This window comes from Canis lupus, chromosome 28, assembly GCF_048164855.1.
Source record: "Canis lupus baileyi chromosome 28, mCanLup2.hap1, whole genome shotgun sequence".
Taxonomy (NCBI): Eukaryota; Metazoa; Chordata; class Mammalia; order Carnivora; family Canidae; genus Canis; species Canis lupus.
The window spans coordinates 15,030,662-15,054,788 of record NC_132865.1 but is presented as its reverse complement, the minus strand read 5'-3'; the positions used below and the strand labels follow the sequence as shown (position 1 = coordinate 15,054,788).

The window sequence follows — 24,127 nt, the reverse complement described above, 5'->3', positions numbered from 1 at the left end:
AATAATAGACTTCACAATGCCCTCTCTCCTTATAACTTACCCTCACCCCCTCCATCTTGAGGTCACAGTTTTGGAAGAAAAGTCTAAAAGTCTTCCCCTTCACCTGCTCATCCCTCTTCCTCTTCAAATATTTTCCCTCCCTAACATATATGGGTTTGTGACAATGTCTTGGGATGTGCCATACAGTATAATGCATGGATACTTATTACTAAACAATAAACACTTACACAATTCTAAGCATTCTACAAGTCTAAATGTAACTTTGTGTAATAAAAATTTAACTTGTAAATTGTTTGGGAATTCATAATTTAATTGGCTGGGAATGACATTAATTCTCCAGATGTCCTCATCCTTGTTGGTCACAGCTTATTATAAATGACCATCAATAGAACTTTCAGTGGAACTGAAACTACTCAAGATAGTTCTGCTCCAGCTGTGTAAAAATTTTAAATAAATAAATGCAAACTATTCTCTCTCTTCTGGGACATTATAAAGAATGGAATGTTTCAGTTGCATACATTTTCAGCATTAAATTCATCCCGAAGAAAAGTGTGATGCTATAAATCAACCCACAGTGGTAATAAATTTCTGACTACTCCAAGAAACCACAAGATTATAACTTTTTTACATTTATTTCTTTTTTAAAACTTTTATTTATTTGAGAGAGAAACAGAGAGCATGAGTGGGGGGGGAGGGGCAGAAGGAGAAGTAGACTTCCTGCTGAGCAGCAAACCTGATGCAGGACTCAATTGCAGGACCCCAAGATCATGACCTGAGCTGAAGGCAAACACTTAACCAGCTTGAGCTATCCAGGTGCCCCTACATTTATTCCATCCTGAGAGGTAGAGTAGATGAAAACCCACCATTCACTTGTCCATTAGACAGTTTCCATAAAGTTGTTTTTTGTTACTGTTTTTTATGAAAGCATAGGAAAATGAAAAAGACAACATGCATTAGGAGACAACATACATTTGATGTCATACTACATATCATGAAGAATGTTTTACATACACTATATATATAGTATACATATATATTACATCACTCATATTCTACTTAGGATTATCTTATTTAATCTTTATTAGAAGCTTGAGAGGTAGATTCCTCTTTGGTTTCCTATCTATAAAATTCCTATTTTACAGATATGAAACTGAAGCTCAGCAAGCCAAGTAACCTACCAATGTCACACAACCAAGAGTGACTCTGGTCTATCTATTCCAAAATCCACATGCTTTCCACTGTATCAAGGAAGAGGATATTATCCGTGGGGGAATTTGCCTAGTGAAGATCAGTTAAATAAGTTCTACCAAAGTCATTTCACTGGAATGTTGGCCAAACCTGAGTTGACTCAGACTCAGGGGGCTATTCAAAGACTTTAGCTCCCTGCCAACTATGGCTGAGTTAGAAACACACAAGCAAACAAAGGAGGAAAAGTCCTTAAATATAGGAAGTGAATTAACATCCAGTAGCTCTTAAGAATGGTTTAACGTGACTAAACATAGGGCTGTATAAGATATTTACAAAAAGAATTAGCCTAAACTCCAAATAAAAGGAGAAACATTGCCATTACTTAGGTGGGCTTAGAAAAGACTGAAGATGCTGTTTTCTCGGCAAAAAGAAAAGCTGAGCAATGTCTGCAGTATTCTGGGTGTTTATCAATAATATGTTCGGGAAGTTTAACTAAATGTAAAGATCAGTAAATCATCTTCCCAAAATGACAAGGGGCAAAGCTAATTTGCTCTATTTTTCTGCAGAAGTAGAAAGACCTTCAGCAATAAAATGTCAAGAAGTACAGAAAAATTCTGAAAGACATCGTAGAACATAGTTACTGCTAAAGCCATGAGAAAAGCAACCACAATCAATGCAAAGCGATAATTATAGCATTCTTTCAAATCATCCTTAATGACAGCAAGCACAGCCTAGCCTCATTAGTAAACCACGAGGTGCTGTCCAACTAATGGAACCCACTGGCAATCTCAATAAATATTCCATTTCTGAGAGCCTTTGCAGAGAAAGTGACTTTAAAGGAGAGGAGGGGGAAAAACAATCAATTTTCTTTAAAGACTCTTGCTGCTTATAAAATTATAAATCAATCTTTCATGTGTTGCCTAAGAGTCTAAGACAAAGGAAACAAATGGAAGAAAATATTGTTTCGAAGACACACTTCATTGTTGACTTAAAACAACAAATCATTAAAGCAATCTGAACCACTGCAATTTTTCTCAAATGCATAAAAACATCAGAGCTAATCAAGTATCTTATTGTCAAGCTCAATCACACACAACCCGATCTTCACTGCTCAAGCCATTTACTTTCTCTCCTGTTATTTCAAACATTTACTTTGAAGTTAAAAGAGGGATAAAATCATTGTTGAAGGGTGCTGAATGTATGGGTCTTTTAACAGAAGGACATTTGCAAAAGGGAAAAAAGCATGTGGCAAGTTGAAGGTAAAATAACTGACTCACAATCTCTTACCAAGTTAAAATTTTTAGAAAAACAAAAGTTTTCAATTAAAGCCACAGTAACATAGTTCAGATTACAAAGGTCTCCATTGCATTTCAAGTAAATTTCCCTCTGAATCATCCAAAAGTTAGTATGAAGCCATCTTATGTTATGGCCTTCTTCTGGAAAAGACATATAATAAAGCTCTTCAATTAGTTTTTAAAATATGACAACCTCAATATCATGAAATATAAATAACGAGGGGTGTATGATCAAACAAAAAGTTTCAAAGGCAAAACGTCAGCAAAAGGATAGAAATGTATCTTCTTACATGGTCAAAAATTAATTTGTTTTACTGATTTCAATGCCTCTCTGAAAATATCTATGATCTAGGTTGAAATAGACTGTGCTATTTACCCATGAAGAAGAAATGTACACCTTATCCTTTTTAGGCTTCCACTAATTCTGATTTACACAGACTTAGTAGATAAAAGGTGATGGAAAAGTATTTTTTTCTAATTTATGAAATGTTCTGAAATGCTCAATATCCAGCAAGCTAGATAGCTCAGAAATCTGCTCCAGTATTTTGCAAACATAAGACATATGGTCTTTGGAGTTTCTTCCACACATTTTGGACCAAAGCTTTTAAAGAAAGCAGCTTAAATAAATTATCTAAAATAACTTTTTAAGTGATTCAGAAATTTGTGAAAAATAGCTCAAATGTAACTGGTTTCAGATTTCACAATTGATTTCAAATTGAAGAGTTTGATCAGACATGGAATACTCTCTCATTAAATTTTTTAATCCTGATTACAGTTGGCCAAACCTATAGACATGAAACCAAGAATTTACATTCAGTTTCAAACTCGCTTCAAATTCCATTAGATTTAAAATTCATAGTAAAATTTGTTTAATAGATACATTAGTTTTCTGTTGCCGTGTCACAGATTACTACAAACACAGCATCTTACAACATCTACTTATTATCTCACCATTTCAGAAGACTTGGAATCTCTGAGTTCTCTGCTCAGGGTCTCCCCAGACTGAGATCCAGGTGGTGAATGGAGGTGTGGTCTCATCTCTAGCTCAGGATCTTCTTCCAAATTCATTCACGTCTTGGCCAGCAGTAGGTTCTTGGCAACTGTAGGACTGAGACTCATTAGAGACTTTAATTATATCTGCAAAATCCCTCCTGCTATAGAACATAACATAGGAATGACATTCCATCTACCCACAAGTTCCAATTCTAGCCCATGGGGGGGGGAGAATTTTATACATCGTATTCACAGGGGATAGGAATATTAGAATTCTGTTTACCATAGGTGTTTGTAAAAATAACACTACCATAAAATGCTACTAGATTTTATGAAAATTTAGACTATTTTTGTTTCTGGAAAAATCAGGTTATTGCAATAGAATTTACTTATACACACAAACAGTGTAAAATGTTACGGTTCATTTCCACAAGCCTTGGGATGTCATAGAATTTGGTGAAACTTCTGTACCATTCCTGCTATGAAAATGTGTTTGTTTTCTCCCAAATGTAAAGCACTCTACCCAACCAGGACAAAAAGAAATCAACCTTGAGGAGATTAGTCTTTCCCTCCCCAGGCTAGCTCAACCATAGATTCTAAGGCTATGCATTCAAAACATCTAGATCCTCTGTGAGTCTGGAACAGAGTGGGGGAAACCACATGGGGAGGCTTCATCCATTACAGAGTGGAAACTGGAGTTCAGAACACCCCACTGATTAGTATCTGGGAGGCCAGTTGCTGCATCCCGTTGCATACCGAGCACTGCAGTACCTACTCTCTTCCACAACTCTTCTACATTTGCTTGGTCCATATGACTGGATTTCTGACCCATTTCTTTGGTAGGATCTCTGTTTTCCCTTTGAACAAGCTTATTGGTATGAGTCTCGACTGCCTGTCTCAGACTGTGCCCGGCCCTCCCATGAGGAACTAGGCCTCCATGTCCTTGGCTGCTGGCCACATGCTGTTCCCTGGTGGGAGAACCACAGAACCTCACTTTAAATATCACCTCTTATCAGGATTTCTGTTATCTCATTCTTCTTTAGGAATTGAACCTCAGATAAAAATACCAATCAGAATAGCAAAGTAGCCATGATTTATTTAGTGTCTGCCATATGCCAGGTATTCAGATGGATATTTTACATTTACACAAGCTTTTAACAACTTTTGAAGGAATTATTATTTACATTTTACTGATAAAGACTGCAGCTCAAAGGGATTATGTAATTTGCACTAGGTCATGGACCCGGTAAACATCAAAGCTGGGATTAAAACCAAGGTCTAAGAACATGAGAGACTCCTAACTCTGGGAAAGGAACAAGGGGTGGTAGAAAGGGAGGTAGGCATGGGGTGGGGGTGACTGGGTGACGGGCACTGAGGGGGGCACTTGATGGGAAGAGCACTGGGTGTTATTCTATATGTTGGCAAATTGAACACCAATAAAAAATAAATTTAAAAAAATTAAAAAAAATTTTTAAAGCAAGCCAAAAAAAATTAAAAAATAAAAAATGAAACCAAGTTCTAGCTACTCCCCATATTCCCATATTCTTCCCCCCCCACCTTTAAATAGTGGGGAATATTATTTGTTTCCCAAACTAGGTCACTTTTGAGACTGAAAGAGAATCTATCAATAATTACAATTAATAAAAATCATTGCCATTGATAATTATTATTACAATAATAATGATAATCAAAATCAGTAGCATAGACATAAGCCAAGGCTATGCCAGGCATATCAAATGGTAAAAAATTTTTAACTTTAGCTGTAACACCTTTTAGATCTTAGGGCCTGGTTCTTTTGTAAGTTGCCTCTTAGTGACCAATCCAACAATTAAAGTGACTTACTTCTCCAAGTGGATTTGAGCTTTTTCCCCTTGCACATTGATCACTCATGCACAGGTCAAAGCATGCTTCAAGGCTATGCTTACCTAGCAATTTCCTATTAATCTAACAAACAAACAAACAAAAAAAAAAACATGAGTTTGAACTTCCTGGTTGTAAAGACTGGCAAGTCAGTTTCACATTCTTTAATTTGTTAACCTTTAATTCCTCTTCTTGATCATTAGCAAGATTTCACAATTGCATCTTAGAGACCAAAGAAACTTCAAAATAACTGAGATTTTCCCAGTTAAATCTGTATGCCCAGCTCCCAGCACAGTAATAAACACAACAAAGGTTTTCAAAATGTTTATTGATTATGATAAGTATAGATACGTACATAACCATAATATTTTTGAATATGTAGATGAGCACATGTAGACAGTTTTTAGGCAGGCTGTCTCATATCTGGATTCATATGTAGTTCTATAGTTCCATTTTTAAAATCCTCCATTATTTAATGAAAGCCTCACGAATGGAGGCTATGGTATTAATCTGCACAAAGCTCAATATGCAGTAAGAACACAATAAAGAATACAAATAAACTGATTTCAACTAACATGGTGTCGCAAAGTCTTTGGTTTTCTACAAAGCCCTTAATTATAGCCACAATTAATTTTAACTTTCATTTTCATTACATAACTTTCTAAAACGATTCTATGAATCCCTAATCTACTTTGAGATTCTCTTCAGAAGTGCTATGTAGCCTTTTAAGTTAGGTAATTCTCATTCAAGTCTTTGCATTTTCAGACTCCCGTGAGGACAAATACAAATGACTCTGGGATATTTCTTATTGATTTGGCCTTGCCTTCCATAGAGGGCAAGAACATGGTGAGCAAATTGTCTTTATAAACTCTGGCATGAAAATATAAATTTGCCATACAATTTTCTCACATATTACTGTAGGTGGGTGGTGCTTAAAATTCTCCCATGAGAAGACAACAAATATTTAAATAAATTTGGGAAACACTATACTTTCCATTTTGTCTCTCAATACTTGTTAACATCTTAAAGATTGTAGTGTGTGGCTGTGTCACTATGAACAAAGGAGAGCTTAAGACAAAGAAATGCAAGGATTCATATATAACTGAAAGATCTCCTAGCTAACGCCTAAGGAGGAAGGTTGGACCATAGACTATAGATTGAATGAGGAGCAAGTTGTTACCCAGAAGACTCTCTTTCACTGAAAAACCTTTATGGTGGGGTATGGGTAATCCCATAAATTAAAGATACTTTCCTGCTATCCTGGGCACTGGCATCCTCAAGTAGAACATTTTAATATCAATTCCCCATTCTCTGAAAGTAGATATAGAACCAGAAGCCATGTGTAGACTTTCCCACTTCTCTAAAAGAAAATCAGAGGGGTGCTGGGTGGCTCGGTCAGTTAAGTGTTGGCCTTCGGCTTAAGTCATGATCTCAGGGTCCTGGAATCAAGCCCACATCATGTTCCCTGCTCAGAGGGGGCTGCTCATGCTCTTTCTTTCTCTTAAATAAATAAAGTCTTTAAAAAATAAAAAAGAAATCTAAAAAATCAGGAACAATCCAGCAAAATGACTATGGTGATATAATAGTAAACATCAGAGCTGAGGCCACATGGAGAAGTTTGTTTTCAGTGTAACACTGAAAGAGAAACTTTGTGCCAACCAGTAATGATAATGATGAAGCAAACAGACTGATAAAAGGCAAATTCACTGGACCAGAGCTTCTAGGTATTCATTGACATGTACCTTGCAGGAACCCAGGAAAAACCTTAGCCAGTAAACCTGGCAGTCAAGAGGTGAGCATTCATGAGCCAAAACAGAAATAAGAAGTCATCAGAAAGATAGATAAAAAGCTCACAAAGGAAGTCTCTAGACTTAACCGCAATTTGTCATTTGGTACTGAATCTATTTAGAACAAAAAGAAGTCAATATTCTTCTTTCTTCTTTCCAGAATCTGCCTTGAGGAGGGACTCAACCAAAACTGTAGACAATAGGATGTGCTTCCCATGCCTGGCACTTGAGGCCACTTGCATAAGATTTGAATTGGCTTTCCAAAAGTGGCACCACTGCTCATTTAACAGTGAAAGACCTGTAGCAGGACTTCTGATCCCCAGCACTTCTGTGGACTCTAAAATGGGCTCTGTAGAACAGCAGTGGTGGTTTTATCTTAACCTCTTTCACATGGGATTCCCTATTGCTGACTGTAGGAGGACACAATGTCAGCAGGTGTCATTCCACACATTTGTAGAATCCTGTCTGGCTTCTCACCTTGGAGGCGTTTTGGAGGAGCTATGGTGGGCTGAACTATAGGGGAAATGCATGTGTTTGTGGGATGTGAATTCCATTAATCACACTCCCTCCTCCTGGTTGTGGTTGTTGTTGTTGTTGTTGTTGTTGTTTTTTAAGATTTACTTATTTACTTGAAAGAGAATGAGAGAACCCAGTAAGGGTCAGAGGAAGAAAGAAAGGAAAAGAGAATCCTCAAACAGACTCCCTGCTGAGCACAGAGCCCGACCCGGGGCTCAATCCCAGGACCCCAAAATCACTATCTGAGCTGAAATCAACCGACTGAACCACCCAGGCACCCCTTCCCCATGTTCTTTTTTTTTTTTAATGTTTTTTTTTTAATTTTTATTTATTTATGATAGTCACAGAGAGAGAGAGAGAGAGAGAGAGAGGCAGAGACATAAGCAGAAGGAGAAGCAGGCTCCATGCACCGGGAGCCCGACGTGGGATTCGATCCCGGCTCTCCAGGATCGCGCCCTGGGCCAAAGGCAGGCGCTAAACCGCTGCGCCACCCAGGGATCCCCTTCCCCATGTTCTTAAGGAGAAGTTGCAAGATCCCCAATGCTCTTTCTTGGCCTGTGAGATGTAATAAACTGTCAGGCATTTCAATATTGCAAAAAAGAATTCAAAAGAAATGGAAAACCTCCTGTGTTCCCCAATTGACTAAATCTGCTAAATGATACTTTATCAGGTTAATTTTGAAAGAAAACCCATTTATTCATACAAAAAAATCTGTCTCCATTATTTCACTTAATAATTGACTAAATTCAAGACACTTGGGAATGATAGTAGATTTGCAAATACTGGAATCTTTTTCATACAGTTAAAAGCACACTTAATGGTACCATGAAAAGAATCTTCTTCTCCATGAGCCAAGTGACCACATGATGTGCATTAGGTGTGCATTAGGTGAAATTCCATAGGTTTCACAATTGATTTTTCCCTACGAATTGTGCAAGCAAGTGTAACATTCAAAACAAGTAATACTTTAAAGAACTATAATTAACAAAAACAAGCTCATGAAAAAATAAAAAAGTGAAAACGAATCGACTTCACCTTGAGAAAAGACCCTGAGTAACAAGTTAAGTAATATGTTCAAGAACTTAATGCAGTTGCCAAGGAAACATCAATGGTTTACAAAAGAGGATTAATGGTAAGAAGGAACCAGACTCACATACCAGCCTGAGCTCATGTTTTCATTTTACAGGCAGGATAACAAATCGATGAGGGCCGTCAGTTGAATCTGCAATATCTAAACAATGCCACGCCTAATCATGTAGTACATGGAACAGATGTGGATTCCCACTAGGAAAACAAAAACATACCAAATACAGCAAAGAAATGTACTGGCTTAAATGTACATAAAACAATATGACCTGGAAAATAAGGCCACCTACCCAATATATTTAAAATGAAGATAAACCTAGGGGCATCTGGGTGATTCAGTGGGTTAAGCGTCTGCTTTCAGCTCAGGTCATGATCCCAGGGTCCTAGGATCGAGCCCCTGCATCAGGCTCCCTGCTCAGAGGGACCCTGCTTCTCTTTCTCCTTCTGTCTTCTGTCTCTTCCCACTTATGCTCTCTCTCTCTCTCTCAAATAAATAAATAAAATAAGTTTGCCTAATGAAATTCTAACAGCTTGCAGAAATAGTTTTTATTTTTCTAATTTTATCTTCTTATATTTGGGGATATTTAAAATTATCCTTTAGGAATGTCATTTAAGGCTGAAACTTAGAAAAAGAAAAGCTAATGCTTTGTTTAACTTTCAATCGTTCCTAACAACCAGCTACAAAGATTCTGACTTGTAGAATCACACTGGCCCATAGGATACCTTGGTCTTTGGCAAAGTGGGTAGAGGATATGAACCCCCTTTTTACCTTAAAGAATAGATCAATACACATCATCAGCCTGACTTGGGAGGAGAAGTTGATGAGATGGGCTCAACCACCCCTCTGGGGTTGTTTGCTGGTTGACACTCCGCAGCCTGGTAACCCAGGAGGTGTGAGGGACAACAGGAAGCTCCTGATCTTGACCTCTGACAGAGGTTTGAATAATCTCGTAAGGAAATGTCAAGTAAGCATCCTAAAAGAGTATAAAATAAGACCAAGAGTTGTAACCTTATTTCATTAGCTAGTTCCCTTGAACCACGCAAAAGTATCAGAAAATGCAGCTTTTGCATTTGGAGGACCTCCAGCCCCATGGGAATTCTCTGGTTCCCTACTTCTATTTTCCCAGAGGCCCCATTCCCTTCCCACAAATGACACTCTGATCCTCTCTTCCCTTGGAAAACTCACCTTTCCTCAGAACTCCCTTCACCTCTAGGAAAAGTCTACTTCCATGAGAAGTCTATGGACGCCTTTGTCTCTTCCTGCATATAGCACCTCGCCACCTCAAGACTTCAGCAAAATTGTAATAGAAGTTTTCCTTTCTGACGGACTCCTGGGTGACTCAGCAGTTGAGCATCTCCCTTCGGTTGATCATCTGCCTTCGGCTCAGGGCGTGACCCCGGAGTCCCAGGATCGAGTCCCACCTTGGACTCCCCTGCAGGGAGCCTGCTTCTCCCTCTGCCTGTGTCTCTGCATCTCTCTGTGTGTCTCTCATGAATAAATAAATAATATCTTTATATTTTTTTTAAAAAAATTCCCCAATTTTTTTTAAATAAAGCTTTTTTTTTTGAAAAAAAAAGCTTTCCTTTCCTCAGGCTCTTGCTGATTCTGAGGGGAACCATGGACTGTGCACCCATGAATAGAAGCCAATAGAAGCTCTTCACCAATAAGGGCTGCAGCCATGTTCCTGCAGAACCAACCAAGAAAGGGGAATATAATCATAAAAGGTGAAAGTACGTCGTTCCCATTCACAGGGTCTTCCTCCTACCTTTTAAGAAATCAGACTGTTGGTGTTATTGCATTCAGCCACTGTTGCTCCCTTCCTGCCTTGCTTTCATTGCAAAGCACTCATCCCTCACATAAAAGCATAAGGGCTCTGCCCAAACCATCGTCATAGACTGTGCAATTATTAATCACATTGTCTCAGATCCCATTTGCTTCCCCAGTAGCGGGGAGGGGATATCGGTTAGTGTTGCTGTCTACACAGATTCCTCTTTCTGAGGTCTACGATCATGTTTTCAGAAATACAAAAATACCTCCCCAGAGTTGCTTGACCTACCATCATTTTTTTTGACTGGGTTTTTGTCTGACCATCACAGCTGAGTTATCAGTAAAAGTGTTGGACAATTTTATGACAATTGGTAATAAATAACAACAGGATCAGAGATGACCAAAAAAAAAAAAAAATAGATCAAATGCTCATACTTCCATAATAACTTAATTATAAAAGTAATTGTAGTCTACACCATTACATGCCCAGATATTTATTCACTCATTCAACAAACATTTAGTGGAAATAAATATTTCTACTTCCAGCCACACGTGAAGGGCAGGGTGATAGGGAAGAAAAGCCAACAGACAGAGACACAGCAGCTCATTCCCAGTCAATGGAGCCTTTCCTCTCGTCTCCCACCACTGCCCAAGCTCTCTCTCCTTCCTCATGTTTTATTGCTCCCTAAAGTGAGAAACTGGGCACAGGAGTTCACGTCGGGGTGGTGCGGATAAGTGCTGAGTTGGCTTCCTCACAAAAAGCGGCAGTCTGGGAACCTGCCCCACAAACACCTGTTCTCTCTCCCTGCAGTCTCCCCAGCATTTGCCACCATCTCTCTAAACTGTTCTAAGCGGTGCTGGGGTTTAGCTTTCTGCACAAGCATCGACCTCAGACACAAGCACACCAGGGGTGATTTCCTTTTTGAATGCAGGTGGCATGCAAGGCTATCCACAGGTCTTCTCCTTGATGGTGGGACCACAACACACCAAGTGCCCGGTAAACTCATAGGGAGGGTGGCAGCCAGTTCCCACGGTGAGTACACACGGCCAACTTCCCTAGATGGGAGACCAGGGATTTTCCATTGAGAACTTTCGGGTTGTTGTTGCTGTTATTTACTTGAGCGCAGTTGACATACAATGTTACGCGAGTTTCGGTTATCCGGCCTTTGTAATTCAACTTCTCTGTACATTATGCTCTGCTCACCACCTGCATAGCTCCCATCTGTCCCCATGTGACACGATTACCATTCCAGTGACTATATTTTCTATGCTGTGCTTCTATTCCCATGACTTAGGCATCCTGTAACTGGAAGCCTGGATCTCCCACTGTCCTTCACCCATTCTGTCCACCCCTCCGAACCCCCTGTGTTCTGGCAAACATCAATTTGTTCTTTATATTTATAAGTCCATTTCTGCTTTTTGTGTATTCATTTGTTTTGCTTTTTTTAATATTCCACAAATAGATGAAATCGTATGCCATTTGTCTTTCTCCATCTGACTTACTTCACTTAGCATAATACCCTGTAGGTCCATCCGTATTGCTTAACAATAAAACGACAGCACCATGGGACAGAGAGGGCGGGGCACCCAAGGACGATAGAATCGTTCTCTCTGTCATTACAGCCATGGCTTCTGTTGCTCTGAGTATCGAAGTGATGCCCTTGTGCTGCCCTCTGGCTATGTCTGAGGAAGCGTGTCTAAGCCGCCAGCAATGCAGAAGCAGAGCAGCGAGTGTGAGGTTTCCATGCAAAAGCATCCACCTCAACAAAGCAAAAAAGCTTTGAAAAATCTCATAGAATTCACAGCTCCCCAGAGTCAGGCATTGCTCCCAAGTACACATATCCACACAAAGCACCTGTATAAGGCATATATTTTCCTCAATACAATCATGCCAAAAATATATCCCCCCTGGCAGGACCAATGATGGGTAAGCAAACTGGTATACGTTTTCAACAAGAAAATTGTGGCCTCACTTCCTTTCTCTCCCTTCTCTCCAGCTACATTTTTTTTTTAAGATTTATTTATTTATTCATGAAAGAAACAGAGAGAGAAAGGCAGAGACAAAGGCAGAGCGAGAAGCAGGCTCCCTGCAGGAAGCCCAATGCGGGACTCGATCCCAGGACCCTGGGATCATGCCCTGAGCCAAAGGCAGATGCTCAACCGCTGAGTCACCCAGGCATCCCTCTCCAGCTAAATTCTGACGTCTTTTCCACCTATCCTATATTTTCTCGATTCCTCTCCTCCGTGTGTTCGGTATTTGTTCCCCAAGTTCCAGAATAACCTGGGCCTCAGAAAGGAAAGGGAAGTGGTTTGGGGACCTTCCAGAACCACTGATACCTTCAGAATTCTGTGAGAAATGGGTGTCATCTCTGGGAGAGGGTGTCTTCGGATGCATTTCCGGTTTGGTGTTGTCCGCTTTGTCTCTGATTCCAGGGCCAAGCAATGGAGAAAAGAGATATTGCTGAACAAATCTGGAAAAGACAGACGTGAACAGGAGGAACGGAAATGCCTCCAGCATAAGTAACCCCACGTCTTAAGGTAAAAAGGAGAGAAGAGGGAAACAACTCCCTTCTTCCCTAAATACACCTCACCTCCAAACTTCAATCCCACACACATAGTGAGAAAGCTACTGTGATGAGCACAAACTTCAGGCCAAAAATTTGATATGAAGAAATATAACATTATCTTAACTCAGTTAATACTTTGAACCCTCATTCTCCTGAGGGATGAAAACTAAATTTTTATCAGCTCTGTGCCCTTCCTACTCTGAGGTTACACAATTCTGGGGCATTTACCTAGTGCCACAGTTGGAGGTGTGGCCTGGGGGAACAGACATCTGAGTCAGGTGGGAGCCTGCCCACCAGTGGGTGTCATCTGTGTCATAGTGGGGGGCTGGGCAAATAGCAGCAGTAGGGAGCAGAGAACACATTTTTTAAAACCCAAACTACCTTACGTGTCCTCATTTCTTCAAATAAAACCAGCTGGGCAGTCTCCTGGGAGACCCTTGAGCCAGAGCTGGTTCCAGCTCCAAGGACCAGGGAAGAAGTGCAGGGTTCGGTATAATTAAACTATAAGTGATTCCGAAGGCCTCAGAAAGAAAGTGAGTATTGATAAATCTGGATAATATTTGAATCAAGGTTTCCAAATGCCTCTTCACAAATAACCCACTACTCTTCTGGATTTGTATGTCTATCTAATCATGGTAAATAACTTAAAAATCCAATCTGTCCGATTGTTTTATTTAAAGCCAGTTCCCCCAAAGTTTTGCTGTCCTGTTTCTCTTTGCATCTGCATATTCTAATAATTCCACATATTCTGTTAAAATCTGACATTTCTCAGGGCGTCTGGGTGGCACCCTTGGTTAAGCTACTGATTCTTGGTTTCGGCTCAGGTCATCATCTCAGTGTCATGAGATCGATCCCTTCATCGGGCTCTGTGCTCAGCACAGAGTCTGCTGGAGATTCTCTGCCTCTGCCCCTCCCCACTGCTCTCTCTCAAATAAATAAAATCTTTTTGTAAAAAGTAAAATAAAATAAATCAGACATTTCTAACGTTTCAAAAGCTTCTGATACACGACTCCAATAGATGCCTCTGCTATATGCTTTCATTCTGTCTCTACGTATCATCTTTCTATGTATCAACTATCAATCCACCTACCTACCTAATTAACTATCTTCATAAGATTCATGCCTCTCAGCTCCTAAGACGCTGAACAATCATACGTGTTAAATACCTGCCTCCCCTGAGAGACTGTAAATTCTACTAGGACATGGATTGTGCCCGTGGTGTGGTGGTCTCCACTGTTCCCTGGGATCTAGCAGAGGAGGTGACACACACAAGAGATGAAGAAGTAATTGTTCAATGAGTGAATGGTTCTTTTCTGAGAGCAGATACTTTTTTTTTTTTTTAGTTTTTATTTATTTATGATAGTCACACAGAGAGAGAGAGAGAGAGGCAGAGACACAGGCAGAGGGAGAAGCAGGCTCCATGCACCGGGAGCCCGACGTGGGATTCGATCCCGGGTCTCCAGGACCATGCCCCTGGCCAAAGGCAGGCGCTAAACCGCTGCACCACCCAGGGATCCCAAGCAGATACTTATTATCATTGGTTATCAATTTCCCGGGATGCTAACTCTATTACAGTCACCAACTTACCCTCTAACAGTCATGAAACATGTGCCTCTCCCTACTGGATCCCATCACGATCCCTCAAATATTTGCTATGTGGTGTTGCACAGCCCATCTGCACAGATCCACCTCAATGCTTAGTCTTTCACTCAGGAAATGCACATGAATTTGAGCGCTGGTACCATGTGAAATAGTTCAGATTTGCTCTATTTTTTAAATTGCTCAAAAGAGTGTGTATTGTTACTAAGGGTGTATTTGTATTCACCTCCCAGCCTGTCATGACCCATCAGCCTGCTGAGACATAAAAATGAAGGGCAGCTGCTCTAGACTTGTGCTTCCAAAGTTTACTATGCGTACAAATCACCTGGTGTTTTTGTTAAAATGCATATTCTAACGCAGTAAAGCTGGAGTGGGGCCTGGAAGTCAGCTTTTCTAATACATCCCCCCAGGACTTGCCTCTCTACTAGTCTGTGGACCATACTTTGAGTAGGAAAGATTACTCCTCATCAAGCCAATCGAAATAAAGCTTAAAAAGTGTATAGCCTAACAAAATGTTTACATCTCTCTTAAAGATTTTTTTACTTTTTCACACTTTTTTGTCGCTTACTTTTATTCTCTTGTTTCGCTCACATCTCCCAATGGGAAGTAAGTTTGGCACAAATATCTTTAACAATAAAAATAACCTAAAACATAGTAATTTTTATTACTTCCAACAGTGCTGCAATGAAATGCACATGTCTCCCTGTATAAACCAGCAAGATTTTCTCTGGGTTTACTTACACCCTGAAGGAGAGTCCTTCCTTCATAGCAGAACTACATCTCCAACTTTATGTGGTATGGCCATCTGGCTCTACTCATCTTGCATAATTAAAACTTTATTAACAACAGCTCTCCATTTTTTAAGACTTTTTTATTTTTATTTATTCATGAGAGACTCAGAGAGAGAGAGAGAGGCAGAGACATAGGTAAAGGGATAGGCAGGCTCCCTGGGGGGAACCTGATGTGGAACTCGATTCCAGGATCTCCAGATCATGCTGTGAGCTAAATAAAGGCAGATGCTCAACCACTGAGTCACCAGGCATCCCTCTATTGAACAACAGCTCTCTATTGCTCCCACCCTGCAGCCCTGCAGCCACGTTTGTACACTCTGCCTCTATGAGTTTGGGTATTTTAGATACTACCTAGAAGTAGAATCATGAAGTATTTGTCCTCTGTGACTGGTTTATTTTCCTCAGCATTATATCCTCCAGGTTCATCTATGTTGTCACAAGTGGCAGGATTTCTTTCTTTTTTAAGCCTGAGTAATATTCTATTGAATACATATACCACATTTTCTTTATCCATTCATCTGTCAGTGGACACTTGAGTTGTTTCCATGCCTTGGCTATTGGGAATAATGCTGCACTAAATGTGTGAGTGCAGATATGTCTTCCAGATTCTGATTTCCCTCGAATTTATACCCAGAAGAGGGATTGCTGGATCATACAGTAATTCTACTTTTAACTTTTCAAGGGGCCTCCACATTGTTTTCCACAGCTGCTCTACTGTTTTTCTGGGAGAGGACACCAAAAAACATATGTAACAAAAGCAAAAGTAGACAAGTAGGACTGCGTCAAACTAAAAGGCTTCTCCACAGAAAAGAAATCAACAGGATGAAAAATCAGTCTACAGAATGGAAGAAAATATTTACAAATCATTTATATGATAAGGAATTAATTTCTTAAATATATAAAGAACTCCAACAACTCAATAATTAAAAAATAATAACTGGATCAAATACTCTATAATTTCTTTCAAAGCCTAAAATCATTACTTACTATATATGAGGTCTTTTTGTTCTTTTAATTTTTTTTTCTTATCAAATTCCCCTGGTAAAATGAGAAACAAAGGGAAGGAAGAGGTCACAGAAAAACAGAAAATTTTACAAGCAACATAAGTTCTATTATCGTTCAGATTTTTACATTAGTATTCAATACTGGGGGGATAGGGGTTATCTCACATATTTTAGATTTTTTAGAACAAAAGAAAAAAAATCAAAAGTGTGGATCCTTTCACAAAGAGCCTTAATCTGGATGTTTTTTCCAGAAGGAAATAAACCCAAAGGAGGAAGGTGTCTCTTGGCAAACCTGTTCTCAGTTGCTAAGTTCTAATTATGTCATCACTGCCTTGCCTTGGTACTAAGGGGAGGACTGATTTAGTTCTGACACTCCCTGAAGCTCACGAGCAAGTGACTCACCTTTTTTTTTTTTTAAGATTTTTATTTATTCATTCATGAGAGACACAGAGAGAGAGGAAGAAACATAGGCAGAGGGAGAAGCAGGCTCCCTACTGGGAGCCTGATGTGGGACTCAATCCCAGGACCCCAGGATGATAATCTGAGCCAAAGGCAGACGCTCAACCACTGAGCCACCCAAGCACCCTGTGAGTCACCTTTCTTAATTCCTGTGGTGTGTCTCTCTCTCTTTATACTTCCTTCACCCAAACTCAGAAAACTCTGTTTCTTTTACCCATTTTAAATCCACTGGAGAACAAAATGTGTTCTAGAATAAGTTGTTCTAAAGAATGGAACATCTAGAAGTCAGACTATATATTCTTGCACAGTACTAAAAAATACACAAATGAAAAGACACTGAAATAGCTCCTCTTTAGAAGCAGTGAGTCACTTTTCCAGCTTTCACTGCTTCACTCGGTATAGGAATACCCTTTCTTCTATGATATCTGCTACTTTCCAGTAATCTACGAACAGAGTGTATTTAGCCGAGTTATAGCTGGGGAACACAAGAAGAATCTTCCTGCTAAATCCACATTATGTCACTTTGTCTTCACATTTCTCTGTAACTTAAAATAGTCCATCCAAATTTTCCAAGCCTTGGAAATCCAATTATGCCTAAGTTTAAACTTGGGGAAATTGTTACCCTGAAGTTTTAAAATTTGAAATGGCCTGAAGAGTCAAGAAGGTCATCAGTGATCCATTAAGCCATACATAAACATGTTAATGCAAAATAACTTCAGAAATCACTTATGAGAATCAAATGTTTACTTTCCATTTAATCCGAAACTTCCAATGATATATCCCTCTTAGTCCAATTTCACACCCTTTCATTTAGGCAACAAGTTAAACCTCCTGGAGGCACTTGTTTTCTTTGCTTTTCATGTAGTTTACTATTCACTCTGCCCTGCTTTTCCTTTCTACTCATTTATCCGTGTGAAAAATGTGTTGACATGAAATATTTTAATATGGAAGAAAAATCTTTACATGATTCATTCTTCTCCAGCAGCTATGAAGTTTACACTATTGTTACACTGTATTGCTCATATTTTCACTTGCTGCCTAGGAAACCCCCAAATTATATTTCTTTATCTGAAGTATCAGAGCCTCTGTTTCCATTAAAAATTAATAAATGCAGTATGAGTTATAGCACTAATATAGTAGACTCGAGAAAATTAATAAATAAGATCATGGAGTCATAAATTGCCCTTAAAAAAAAAAAAAAAGCTGAAACTTGCCACTCCCTTTTCTTCTCAATTTGTCTTGGTGGCTATTTGATTCCCTCTCCTCTGTACAGAATTCTTCCAATTGTCACCAGCGTTCCAGCTGGATCTCAGGAGCCTAAAGTGCTTCCCTTCCCAGACCACACAATACCTCTTGGCTCTCGGTGTCCATCATTGTCTTCCACGTGAATCTAAACCACGATACTTCTTACCCTGTTTTGTTGCTAAATAAAACCTGTGACTCTTGGCTTCTGAGTACTGTATCTAAAACATGCCATGCATCAGGCATTCAGAATAAAGTCATGAAAGCAACAGCACCCCCCCTCCCCAGCATGTCTAGGTCGACTCCTTAATTCCTGACTTCTGATCTCTCAGAAGGGGAGAATATGAGGCAGCAATGAGAGAATGAGTTGGGGTCTAGGAAGGATCTGGGTTTGAATTCAGACACACCTAGTTGACCTTGAGAAAATCATTTACATTTTTGTGTCCCTTCTATGTACTGAAGATGATTAAACGAGCGGGGATAGGAAAAATAGCCAGCATGCACTCAATACATAAACAACATTCCAGGGATTTGATGCCTTCATAATGTACTTTAGAAGAATGTTTGAACAGTGTTTCCTTTTTTTGCTCATTACCCACAACCCTCCTCTGCTCACCTACCCTATTCCCTGCTGGTTTTGGGTTCACTGTGCAAGTGCAAATTTAAATCCTCTGGCATTCCTTTTAGCCTGGGTTCTAAATTTACGTTCCGATAAGAATATGTATCCAAAATGACTGAAATATAAAATAACTGAGAGAAGCAGTCGTGTATGTGTCTCATTTTTGATCTTGGCATTTTAATTTATGGAGGTGACTGAGTAACACTACAGAGGCCAATGGTACTGAAAGAAGAATGTAGTACTTACATTTCTCTAGAGAAGGAGGCACCATGTCATGCAGGGCCACATGGGAAGAACCAGGGTTTGGTCAGGAGGCGGAAGCAGGGGCAAGGGGAAAGCCTCAGCTGTAGCCTTCTTTTTGGTGTTTCCACAGGAAAGACAAGGCAGGACAAGGGGAACAATATAGGATTAGCTATTTTGAATAATTCTGGAGTATTTAAACTGCAGAAACAGTTTCTAGCTGCCTGGTACCTGACCCTGGGATGATTTAGGGCAGGAGAAATATTGGCTTGATGTGTAGATTAATAGAAGTTGTTGGGTGAATAAATGGCCAGATTGGCTGATTTGCATTTGAAAGGCACACTGCCTGGGGAGGGGTGGGGTGGGCTCTGTTATCTCTTAAGAATTGGCTAGCCCTGGGAGGGGCAATCACTCCCCAGCCAGCAAGCTTTTTTAAGATGGCAAAACATCATAATATAATGAAAATAAAAAAATATGATTAATGCAATAGGGAAAAGAAAAAGGATATGCCCTTGTATGACATGAAAGGGAAACATTCCAAAAATGAAAAGAGATAAATGCCACTTTTAATAGAGATATTTCAACCATGAGGCCTTTTTTTGGCATAGTGAAAATGCTGTTTTTTAATTTTTTAAAAAAAATTTAATGCTAAATTTAAAAAAAATTTTAATGCTAAATTTTTTAGTGAACTTTTCATCAGTGGCTCCAAGCAAGTGTGTCCACACCAATTCTTTGTCTGTGAATATTTGATATAAATATGGGGATGAAAGAAATACCTTTCACTTTTTTTAGTCACCTTTGCTTCAGCGGGGTATTCAGTTTTCTAAGTCAGGATGAGTCAGGCTAGGAAGTATAAACCTTGCCTTTTCTTCCCACACCTACCTATATCCACATCTCGGCTTCCAAATCAGCATTCTCTGCTTCATCTGTGTAACAATCATTCTTTGAGGACTTGACTTCTGTTAGAAACTACACCATGCCCATGCCGTAGAGCTTTAACATCAGTAAAACCATGCAACCTTCCTAGGAGCTCAAAGTCCCTGAAAGAGGCTAATATGTTTCAATGGGATAAGGAGATTAGTAAAGTTTATTTAAGTAGATAGTAGATTAGCAAAAGTAGATTAGTAGTAAGTAGATAAGTCATGTCTGTGCTGCTCGAGTCTGTGCTGTCCAATACAGTACCTACTAGCTAGCTCAAGTCATTAATGAACACTTGAAATATGCCTCGTCCAAATTGAAGTATAAAGTATATGCTGGTTTCATAGACTTGGGTAAGAAAAAAAAAAGATGAAAATACTCATCAATATTGTTATATTGATTACAATATTGAATACCGATAATATTTTTGATATGAGTTAAAATTATTAAAATTAAATTTACACGTTTCTTTTTTTGTCAGTGTGGCTATTAAATTTTTTTATCACATATACAGTTTGAATTTATGACTTTAATTACATTTCTACTGAACAGTGATGATCTAACTCCTACAAGCGGTCCTTTAGACACCAAGCATCAAAAAACAAAGCAAAGCAAAATTTAAAAACCCCTGAGGGATCCCATTATGCTCAAAATCTTCAGTGCTGATCTACTCATCTCACCTGTCCATGTTCACAACAACTGACCTAGAGAAAGCTTCTGTTACCTCCCACGTCAGTAAACAGCAGATCCCAAATGAACTCTCTTTTTCTGTTTATCAACAACCTTGTAATTACATCCCTTGTATAAGAACATTTGATTCACCACACAGTAATGTCCATTTTTTTTCCTAAACATTAACTCTTATATAAATGTCCAGTGTCCTATTGCCACTCAAATCCATCCAATATAGATTACTCATCATCTTCCTTTTCTCTTACTGCTATGCTTTTACTCTCTATTTTGGAAAGCCCTCTCCACAAAATTTACCTGTAACCAACCTACTCAGACTATAACATATCAGCTCAGAATTAACATAATAGCCCAGAATTAATCTTTCTCTTTTCAGGTACTTTGAGGTCTTTGCTGGCATCTCTTTGATGGCACTTACAACATGGTATCTTGCAGTACTGTTGATTGTGTATATTTTTTTTTTTGTATCTTTTCCAAAGCTCTAAGTACCTTGAGGGAAGGATACATTTATATGGCCCTCAGGACAAAATCTTATATTCAGTAAATGAAAGTAAAATGTGATTTGAAGTTTGCAAGGTATTGGAAGGGAGAGTCACCCCTGGTTTGACCCAGAGCGCATAGCAAACTGAAATGACTTCCAGGTAACAAGCATTTCTGTAGCGGACCTACTTGCAGGTGATGTGTGGTAACATAGCATTAAGGAACTCACACAGCAGTCGTTTTTCATGTTGGCTTTTCAGTGAAAGCATTGATAGGTTGATCATGAGTAAGAGTGAAGCAACTACAGAGATCATGACTGACAGGGCAATCCCAACATCCCTCAACACCTGCTTGCTTATTAGACTGGACTATATCACACATGAAGAAGTGACCCATTTGATACATACAAGGCAAATTGGAACAATCATTAAACAACAGGTTAGGAAACTAACCCAAAAGAAACATTCTAGAAAAGCTAACTATGAAGAAGGCAACTTCAGGCCATGAATCACAGCTAGTTTTAATCATAGAGCAAGGATGAATTGAGCATTTTTGCATGTCATGTCCTCAAGCAGATTATACTTTCCAAGAGGCCTGAAACCATGTCTAACACATCTCTTTGCTTAAGTACCCATCACATCAATGGGTACATAGTGGGTTGTATAATATTTTTTGAAAAAGGAAATTTTATTTCCATCCAGCAGGTGGCCATCTGAAATTACTTGAAATGTCACATCCAGGTGGACAGAATAAATTAATTTAAATAAATTTTAGTTGACTTAAATAAAGTTTTGCCTTAATAGAGTATGGATAATGAACCACCATAACCCCAGAATGTTTTTTAACGCAAAGATATTCTTTTCCTTGTTGAGATAGGCAAACTATGGAGAAGTAGAAAAACATGTAAATATCAAGACAGATTGATTTCTAAAAAAGAAGTCAACTGGTTCAAATTGCAGTATCCATTGAGCTGATATGGGTTAGTTGATATATCTGAGAGTCCCAAATCTTATGGTGGAGGCATTGCCTCATGAGTCTGATGGGGGATGATAGGCAGATGCGAAAAATAGTCTTGATTCTAGGGCAGTCATGTGGCAGTCATGAAAGCATCACTGGCTTTCATATACAAGCCAGGGACTTCATACAGACATCAATGAGGGGAAAGTAACAAAGAGGGCTCACCCAGGTATATGGCCTCAACCAAGGATTATGGCATCTGAGGCAGGCTTCTGTCTCAGCAGAAATTTCAAAACAAACCAGGAATGATACAGAACCCTTTCTTATAACCTCAATGAAAAAAAGTAAGGGTTAGAGAAGTATCTGCCTCCACAGACAGAAAGACAGACAGAGGAAAGAAGTGATGAAAGGCTCTCAAAAGGGTATATATTTTTATGGGAATTCACAAAGGATGGAATAATTCTACATGGAAGGATCAGAGAAAGTTTCATAGAAGCAGCACAGCAGGTATCCAGTACAGCAAAGCTGTCTTAATCCTAGCCCTAGACACTGGTTTGAATGGAGCTTGGCCCTCATTAACCAAGGACTAATCCAGGATTTGGGTCAAGTCTTCAGAGCCAGGGTAGGCCAGTACTCATGACGGGATTCCTTTTTAACAGAGTAAGAAATCTGCCTTCATAAATATGTGAGAAGAAGCAAACGGCTGTCGTTTGTCCTTCAATTCAAGCTTTTTGTGGAAATTGATTTTTTTTTAATGCAGTAAAAAAAAAAAAAAAAAAAAAAAAGAGGCTAAAGGTCTTCCTAGTCAACCCGGGAACACTCTTAATATCTATCTACCGGGAGTAGCTGTTATGAGAAGGGATTGTTGTGCCTCGTAGAGCAAAAATACTCTTTCCTAAACAAAAGGCATAGAGATGGGAAAAGAAGAAATACAGTCTCTATTTGCAGATGCTATGAATATCTACATAGAAAATATTGATGAATCTATCACAAAAAGGAAAAAAAAATCTTAAAATTTGTCAAGGTTACAGAATGCAAGATTGACACATTCATATCAATCATATTCCTATGATTGCTTGTTCTATGTTGCTTGTTACAAGCAACAAATATGTTGAGACCAAAATTTAAAATACGATGCCATTTATTATCACTCTCCCAAAAGGAAATAGTAAATAGTATATAGTAAAGCCTAAAAAGAGGATATGAAAAAAGTATATGCAAGATCTGCATGCTAAAAATTATAATATCCTGAGGCAAGAAAGCAAAGCTTTAAGTAAATCAGCACGTTGTGTACATGGATTGGAAGATTCAATAAAGCAAACATGAAAATTGTCCCCAAATCAATACATAGGTTTAAATGAAGTTCTACAGAATCCCAAGATCTTTGTACATCTAGAAAATCTTACTCTAAAGTTTATATGGAAAGGCTAACAATAGACTAACAAACTAGAATAACAAACAATTTTGAAAAAGAAGAAAGTTGGAGAAATAATTCTATAGATGACTTACTACATAGCTACAGTAGCCAAGACAGTATGGAGGAATGTAAATCAATGGAATAAAGAACCCAAAATAGATCTCCACAAACATTCCCAACTGAATTTGGACATAAAAGCTAGAAAATTCATGGAGGAAGGGTACACTTTTCAGCAAATGGATATTAGAGAATAAAAAGATAAGCTACAGACTGGGAGAAAATATTTGCAATCCACATATCTGATACCTATAAAAAGACTTGTATCTAGAATACAAAAAGAACTCTCAAAACTCAACAATTAAAAACTTTTCAGTTAGAAAATGGGCATAACACATGAGCAGAGGTGAGTGGCAAATAAGCATATAAAAAGATGTTTATCATCATTAGCCATTAGGGTAATGCAAAAATTAAAACCACGCTGAGAAATAACCACACTTGGATTAGAAAAACTCATCGAAAACTGGTGTGGGGGATGTGACATGAGCAAGATTCAAGATGGCAGAAAAGGAATATCCAGTGCTCTTCTCTGCCCAGAAACATCAGTTAGAACAACTCTTCACTCTTGAAAATAACTACAGAAGCTAAGGATTC

The 24,127-nt window shown here is 38.9% G+C and overlaps 1 long non-coding RNA gene across 8 annotated transcripts in view; it reads left to right on the top strand.

The window, feature by feature from the left end:
• Positions 1 to 24,127, top strand: part of LOC140620225 (uncharacterized) — a 96,094-nt gene that overhangs the window by 60,456 nt on the left and 11,511 nt on the right. For 6 of the 8 annotated variants that reach the window (XR_012020002.1, XR_012020003.1, XR_012020000.1 and 3 more), the window contains one exon: positions 12,927 to 13,031. This is a non-coding gene — a long non-coding RNA (uncharacterized lncRNA). Of the gene's footprint in view, positions 1 to 12,926; positions 13,032 to 13,474; positions 13,594 to 24,127 lie in introns of all 8 variants that reach the window. The other 2 variants (XR_012019999.1, XR_012020001.1) reach the window with 1 other exon arrangement.